Source organism: Amblyomma americanum, chromosome 2, assembly GCF_052857255.1.
Source record: "Amblyomma americanum isolate KBUSLIRL-KWMA chromosome 2, ASM5285725v1, whole genome shotgun sequence".
Taxonomy (NCBI): Eukaryota; Metazoa; Arthropoda; class Arachnida; order Ixodida; family Ixodidae; genus Amblyomma; species Amblyomma americanum.
The window spans coordinates 218,578,734-218,587,249 of record NC_135498.1 but is presented as its reverse complement, the minus strand read 5'-3'; the positions used below and the strand labels follow the sequence as shown (position 1 = coordinate 218,587,249).

Below are 8,516 nucleotides of genomic sequence, written 5' to 3'. Positions count from 1 at the left end.
CTCTGGGTTCCCCTCACAGACATTTAACTACCGGCTGCCGAGTGGCAGACGTGTTGTCGAAAATGCTTTTGGACGTGTCAAGGCATGCTTTAGAATGGTGCTGAAAGGCCTTGAGTGTGACATCCACAATGTCAATTTTTTTATCCATGCTGCTTTTGTGCTGCACATTTGTGAGCAGCTCAGTGACCACTGTGATTTAAGCTGGTTTGGTGTGCTGCAGAGCGCTAATGAAAAGCGGCTTCAGCCGGTGTGCAAAAGCAACCGCGAAGAGATGTCAGGTGCGGCCATCAGTAACGCATTGGCCAAGCACCTTGCCTTGAACTAGAACCCAGTCCGTGGGAAACCCAAGAGCAGCTAAGAGGGACACCTCGGCCAAGACGGACAGCCTTGAATGGAGCTACACACAATATTGAAGGAGCAGACTCTGGGTTCGGCTCACCTTAAATGGCTACCATTGCATGCACATGATGCATACTCCTTACCGGGGTGAAGGTTATGAGTGTTACAACTAGTGTAAATTTCGTAACCTACATGTGCTTCTTAAAATAGGTTTGATTTGGTTTATGGGGTTTCATGTTCCAAAGCGGCTTGGCTATGAGTGATGCCGTAGTGAAGGGCTGCAGAATTTTCGACCACATGGGGGTCTATTAACATGCACTGACATTGCACAGTACACGAGTGTCTTGCTTTACACCTCCATTGAAAAGCCGCTGTCGTGGCCAGGCTTTCAGAAAATAGTCTTGCATTATATAGCTAATGTTAATTATTGGTTCTTGTTAAACTACAAAACGAAGTGGTTCGTACCAACTACTAGTACTCCTTATGACAAACAAACCTTCATCTACATGCAACCATCTCTAATGAACCAATAATGAAGATTTCATTACTTCCTGTAAACAAATCTCTTTCTTCAAACAGTTTTGCTCACAGACGATAGTAAAATGCCAGCATAAGCTTTCAATTTTTATATGATTCATTCTTGTTGAGCACTGCTGTTTATGTTGCTGTTTCATTGCCATTATACTACCCTTTTCATTGTTGTGTTTGTGTCACATGGTCTGCGTATTGGCAGCTATTCTATCACTTGCTGTTTGCTTATAATTTTCGTGTATAACTGGCCATCGTCTTGCCACATTGCCAATCAGCAACTTGTTGGTACCTTGCCAAGCAGTACAAGCTTTTAGTCTTGCACTCATACTTCTGAAAGCAGAAGTACTTGCTGAGGCATTATGTAGTTGGTTCATCATAAAGTTGAATGGCATAAAGGAACAAACGCAGGAAGACACAGCAGTGGCGCTTTTTCTGTCTCGGTGTTTGTTCCGTTGCGCCATTCAACTTTATTATGAAGGTAACGAAATCATCTCGGTCACAGTTGGAAGCTTCATATTTTTGCCACATCATCCACACACAAAGCAAACACAAAAATGTGACCCAATGGTGAGGGCTTTGAAAGGCTTAGTGTGATAAATTTCATTACATTCCCATCTCAGCTCGTTAAACCAAAGTACGCTTTCTGTGCACATTTTCATGTCATTACTATTTTGCTGTTGTCCAAATTCCCCACTGTTCTATAACTTGCCCCCCCCCCCCCCCAAAAAAAAAAAAAACAGGTTGCAAGAAAGATCTCAGCCTTGTAGCAAACAGTTCCTGGTGAACATGCAACAGCCATTGGTTCTGAGTGGAGAAGCAGGTGGAGTGTTACTGCGAGAGCAGCAGCAATGTACTTGCAACAGACTTGTTTGATTATTACACTTGTGTACCCCTGCAGTGTATGCATGGGCTCTGTTAATAACTAATACTGCAAGATACTACGGTAGCCAGCCCGCACAATACAATTCACTGTTTAAAACACAATACAAAACTTTCAGCAGTAAAAGATCTTTCATCTCATCACATGCTGTAATATCAAATAAATTCCAGCTGTTTTGATCACTCTTTATTGAGCGAGTCATTATTTTCTTTGTTGTCTAGAAATTTTGCTAGCAGTTGCACCATGCTTGCATTTATGGCATTCGCTTCTTTCTGGAGGTGCACTATTATCTTGCGCATTTTGTGTGCCTTGCGGTCGGCCTTTGCTGCTGCCTCGCTTTCTCCTTTATGGACGGCAACTAGCTGCTCTATAGCAGATCCTTGTCGCTTGTGGCGGCTCTTTTGGGGTTCCCTTCTTTTGGCGCTTGTGCCAGCACCGGCACTGCTGCTTGCCCCTGCTGTGGCACTGCTGCTTACGCCAGCACTGGCTCTGTTGTGTCGCCGCTGCTGCTGCCTGTGCTTTGCAGTACAGGTACTGCAGCACCGGCACTGCAAATGGGGGAGCTGGCCGCAAGTTGTGCGAGGTCGTCTCTTCTGCTACCTTCAGGCAGGCTGTCCTCCCATGACAGGAGCACTTCCGAGCCGTGTGGTGCCTCATTGACAACTGGCAGCTGAAAATGATGAAACATACAAGACAACATGTTATCATCTCAGAAAAGATATTAAATGTGTCTTCATGTAATGCAATCATCCGCTTCCATAATATATATGACAATAACACTAACTTATGATGGCCAATCTGGAAAGAAGGCAGCGGTTCAAATTTTTGTTTTTCTGAACATAACTAAATAGATATATGAAGATCCAGACATGTACATCAGCATTCCCTAGCCCCAACTTTTACATGGACCAATGGGTTCAGTTCAGTTTTTTTCCTGAATACTGTTGCGGAGTGCAATCACCTTCCTTTAGGTTTATGTGACTCGAAATATTTTGTGGAGGAGTTGGAGGATTTTTGTACGGCTCCTAGTGCTGGTGTTGGGATGAATGTTGGATTTTATGTCCTTTAAATGACTTGTGGCTGTTGCGGCTAATGGTTTTACGGCTTTTATAATTGTGTGCCCTCCTGCTTGGGCCAAAGTTATGGCTTGCAGTATGTACAAATAAATAAATGAATGAACAGCTGGACAAGACAGTATACCAAGCTGATTAAAGTCAATAACAAGCAATATGTTAAACATTTGCAAGCATGTGGGGCATGGTTGACCAAGGGTAAATCGAGCTGATGAGGTTAAGTTGAACAGAAGTACATGGAAGGTGAGGTGCGAACTCTGGCACAAGGCGCTGCGATTTGAAGACGCAAGTGCCATTTCCGCTTCCCATTGCCTTTAATGCCCATGGTTGTGGGAGTAGCTTACTCTGAATCCCCCCTCCCCTGAGTCGGTCCAATGGTTCCAAAGGAAGGATTGCTGGGTCAGTTGGTTCATCATTCAAGGCTTAAAAACTGCACGAAAAATGGGATGATACAGAAAGAAGGAATAGACAGCACTGAACCTGCAATTGAGTGTATTTTATGTGAAATGGCAATAAATACAGAACGCATGCACAAAGAGCTTATAGACAAAAACGCAATACAATACAGATATTACTTATATACTTCGAACGAAGACAGCGCAAAAAAGGACATCCACAGAAGAGGACACTACACAAAGAAAGCTTCACTTCTGTGGTTGTCCTTTTTTACGCTGTCGTTCATTCCAAGTATGAATCACCAACTAGCCCACCACTTTGTTTTATTGGATTACTTGGGCATTACAGATATCACATAGAAATTTATTATCTACTTTGCTACTTCCCTTCAGTGTCCCTGTAGAGAAACAACAGTTCGCAATAACAACTTATGATCCACAGATTGCTGCATTACACCACTGTATTCAAGCCCAGTTGCTAATAGAAGCAATGGACGACGATGAGTATCTACAAGAGAGAAGGATGAAGGTGAAGCTGCATATGCACAGGTGTGAAAGATAAATTGTCATACAGCAGTAGCAATATTAATATATCACGCAAATAAAGGCACCAAAATTATGGTGCATACCAGAACTTCATCTTACTAGAGACTTAAGTCGTATCCATCTGCAGTGTGTGCCTCTTGACATATGATTCCCACCTGAAAAAAAGGACGTAACCTAAACCAGCAATGCACGTTGAACTCCCTGTACAACAAAGAGTTCTTTGCTCTGGCATGGTAACATTAAGTATATGGGGAGGCAACCAGCTAACCACCGATATGTATAATTGCTAGAAAAAAAAACAAGGACTTATGAACGAGCAGTGGGAGTTGCTTGGCTAGTTGGTTCACGTTTCATGACAAAGAACAACAGCACAAGGAAAAAATGTAGACGTGGAGGCCAGTGCCCATGTTTGTGGGAGTGGTTTACACAACTGCTTGAGCCTGTTCTTTATTACCTATTGTTGGCCAGCATTTTATAATGAGTATAAGTTCCGCACTGAGAAATGAGCAGCAATAGAATTCTGAAGTGATCTGAACGACAGATTGCACGCAATGGTATAAATCACAAATAACCTCTAAACTTTCCTCGACTCGCCCATCATCGTTGATGGGAAGGCAGCCGAGGAAACTGGAGCTGCCAGTAGAAGATCCATGGGACACGAGGCGACCCAGTTGAAGTGCCTGTCCGTCTCAGCTGCCTGGACAAATAAAAATGATATGAGCTATTAAATGTGTTGCTAAAAAACATTTTGAAGGCTGTGATCACAGCATTCTCTCAGTGGATTAAGCTTCACTGTACACATTCTCAATGCAAGAATAAAATTTCATAGATGTGTCTAATGAACATGCACAGGTACTGGTGAAATTAATGCATGCAATTTACATTTGCGATGTGGCTAAACTACATCCTGCTAGTTGCTGCTTTGCAATTGAAGCCACGACTGTGCATTATGGTTCAACTATTGTCATTCTAGCAACATCTTACTTGGTTCATTTCTAGATTTATTTCTTTCATGTATCTTTCCGAGGCTGCACTATGTATGCTACTTCACAAATTCTGCTAGTACACGGTGAAGCCTGGTAAAGAAATATGAAATAAATCTAGAAATTCAATTAACTACATTGTTGCTCTAGCAGGTGGCCAGAAATAGCGACGCGTATAGCAATGCTGTCAGCGCTGCAGCTCGCAATTTGCAAATAAAAACTACGAACAACACGTGTGTAACGAGGAAGACGAAGTTTGCATGCAGCGCCGTGCACGCGTGCACGAGCGAAGATTCTAAGTGCTGCGTATGCTGCTCCTGCCTGGGGTCATTACTCTCGATTCTTTACTACCTCAACAATGCATTCTCAAGATCGTCTTCGACACTCCAGAACTGTGCGACGACGGCGAAGAGAATCGACGCGTTGCTCCAGCGACAACACATGCTACTGTCGCACATGCGAGGCTGACGTAAGCAGTTCAGCTGCACTATGAAAACAGCGCCAAGAACCCGATGGCACGAGCATCGTTCGGTAAAGGTCGCACTTACCGTATTTCTTGTTGAGGTTTTCCATTTGCAGCTTCACTTGTTTGCTGGTGTATGGGCCTTGTCCCGGCGGCAGCCTGGCGTTCAGTTCCGCTACAATCGCAACATATATCCGAGCGTTGCGCGTGGTAGCAAACGGTGGTCCGAGGTAGCAAACGGTGGTCAGCAAGCTCGGTTTGGGTAACCGTGGTTAGGTGGCGTAACTGCAGTTTCGTCTGCCGTGTGAGCGCGGCTAACTATAGTTACGGGGAACCGTAGTTGCCTTAACTGTGGTTAAGGTCGCCCGTGTAAATGCGGTATAACCTCGGGTCGATGAGTAAGGTCTTGTAGAGTTTCTTTGTGTGAGATTTTTTTTCTTTTAAGTCACAGTTTGACTGTTTGTGTGACTCAACTTGTAACGCAGTTTGCCCTTCTACATCCTGTAAATATATTTTCTCTTTGTCTCCATCAGCTGGCATCAATCATCGTCTGCTCCTTCAACAGCGTCGAATTCACCTTTGGAGAGGTCCTGTGGCCCTCCGAAGAAACGCAAAGAACCATCTTGAATTTACTGAAGCCAATGAGTAATTACACCGTTCATCTGGAAGTTACAGCGCTTGCAGACGAGGACACAGAGAGGACACACACGCACACTTGCGCTGAACTGTCAACTTTATTTTGGACGTGTTTTATTTATTTATTTACAAATGCTGCGGTCTCAACGAGACCATGCAGGTGGGTATGTCGTACAACATTTTCTCTCGATTAACATCAATTATAAATAAGCTCTTGCGTTTAACATGTGAAAGAGAACAAAACATGGAAAGAGTAGAAAAGTGAACAAGCACACATTTCAGTTATGTAGAATGATTTTTACGTAATCTCACAGAAATGAACTTGCATACGCTAGCCCTCAGAATAATGATAACCTGATAAAATTACAGAAAAAACGTCACAGAATGTCACGACGCAATATACAGCAGCAGCGCCTGGTCAAAATTATCAGTGGAAAAAATTTCAGAGGGGAGACCATTCCACTGACTAACTGTACGAGAAAAAAAAAGAATATTTATACAAGTTAGTACGGGCATGGAAAGGCAGCAAATTGTGAGCGTGACGGTGCCTTGACACGCGTGGCAGGTAACGCTAAAAGAAATTTGAGTCGTGCTGTAGTTCTTCGCAGTTCTAAGGTAGGGATATGGTTGTCAGACATGAGTTGTGACGGGGAATCAGTGGACCTGAACTTGTTGAAAATGAACCTCACTGCTCTCCTCTGAACCATTTCGAATTTATGTTTATGCTTTAGATGAAATGCATCCCATACTATGGCTGCATACTCTAATTTCGGCACTAAGTAAGTTCTCTAGGCTAGCATTTTCAAATCAGGAGGTGCTGTTTTCAGCTTTTCACGAAGAAAGCCGAGTTTTCAGGAAGTGGATGTGCAAATGTTATCAATGTGTTTGGACCACGAAAGAGTGTTTGTAAACGTTATGCCTAGGTATCTGTATTCTGTGACTTCCTTTATTTGAGTATTATTGATGCAATATGAAAATGAAATTGCCTGTTTAATGTTCGTGACGCGAAGTAAGACCGTTTTTTCAGTGTTTAGAGTCATAGGCCAAGCGCCGCGCACCATTCATTAAGTGTGGCTAAACTATTGTGTAACTGAAGTTGATCGTCACGGCCTGTAACTTGTTTAAAGAGCAGACAATCGTCCGCGAACAACCTGATGTTAACATGAGGATGAACGGCACTAGTTATATCATTAACATAGATTAAGAAAAGAATTGGTGCCAATACGCTTCCTTGAGGCACTCCGGATGAAACCGGTAACACATTGGAGGCATGGCCATTGACATCCACGAACTGAGTGCGGTTCGAAAGGTACGCTCTTATCCAGTTTATGATGAATGTAGAAAGACCAAAATTAGTAAGTTTTTCAAGAAGTTCCCCGTGAGGAACGCGATCAAACGCTTTGCTGAAATCAAGGAAGATAAGATCAACCTGCCCAGAAGAATCAAGTGTTCGAACGATTTCGTGAACAGTTGTTAAAATTTGGATACATGTCGACAGACCCCTCCGAAATCCATGCTGAAATGGAGAGAGTAAGTTGTTAGCTTCAAGAAAATTTGTTATGTAGTGAGCGATGATGTGCCCTAGTGTTTTGCAGCTCGTTGATGTCAGTGAAATTTGGCGGTAGTTTTCCACAAGCTGGCGGTCACCTTTTTTGTGGACTGCTATGACACGGGCCATACGCCAATCGTCAGGTAAAGTTGCCGTGCTAATAGATAAAGAAAAGATAGCTGTTAAAATGTGTGCAATAGGCTCGGCGTAACGATGAAGGAAGGAATTCGGTATGCCATTTGGACCTTCAGAAGATTTTTGTTTAACTTTTAGCAATAATGAAAACATGCCCTCAAATATATGAAGTCTGGCACTTGGCAGCAAGAAGACGAAGCCTCTGTGACACTATCGACCTGGTTGAATACAGAATGAAAGTATTCATTCATTATGTTCGAAATTTCCTGTGGATCTGCAATCACATTATTGTGCTGCCTTATTTCTTGCAAGTGTGTGCTCTTGTTTCCAAGGTACCGCCAAAATTAATCAGGGCTAGTTTTTGTGTAGTTCGGCAAGGTACTGGAAATATTTCTCTCTCGGGCTAGCAATAATGCATCAGAATGCTGGGTTTGCAGTTGGTGAATATATACGGGGTTCCTGTTCTTCCGCTTTTTTTGCGCATTTTAGCCTACGCTTTAAATGTATAATTTTTCTGTCAACCCATGGGTTTGTTCGCTGTGCTTTAGTGCGTTTTGTAGGAACAAAGGCATCGATGCAGTATTTACAGCAAGTTACAAACGCCTGCCATAGTGAAGTAATGTCAGTTTTTGGTAAGTTGTCAACCAGCTTCCATAGTTCATCAAGGACGGATTGATCATTGGCATGACTGAAGTCTTTAACAGTATTACAACCTTTAAGGTATTTTTCTTGCAGTTACCAAGGCTGCAACAGAACAGCACAAGCTTGTGGTCCGATATTTCCTCCTCCACGCAAACCTCGAACTCTGCAATATTCTTGATAACAAATACAAGGTCCAATATTGAGCCAGTGTCACCATTATCGCGCCTTATACTTAAAGGGAGGACATTAACGCTTGCGTGTCAATGTTCTTCCTATCTGACAAGACAGGATGATGTATGACAAGACGCAACTATCCCAGCAACATACCCTGCACAATTACTCCC

The 8,516-nt window shown here is 43.0% G+C and overlaps 1 long non-coding RNA gene across 1 annotated transcript; it reads right to left on the bottom strand.

Moving 5' to 3' along the window:
- Nucleotides 1-1,809: 1,809 nt before the first annotated feature.
- LOC144119469 (uncharacterized) lies at nt 1,810-5,407 on the bottom strand. Its single transcript, XR_013312379.1, has 3 exons — nt 5,296-5,407; nt 4,337-4,461; nt 1,810-2,420 (listed from the first exon to the last, which is right to left on the bottom strand). It is a non-coding gene; the product is annotated as an uncharacterized LOC144119469 (long non-coding RNA).
- Nucleotides 5,408-8,516: the final 3,109 nt, after the last annotated feature.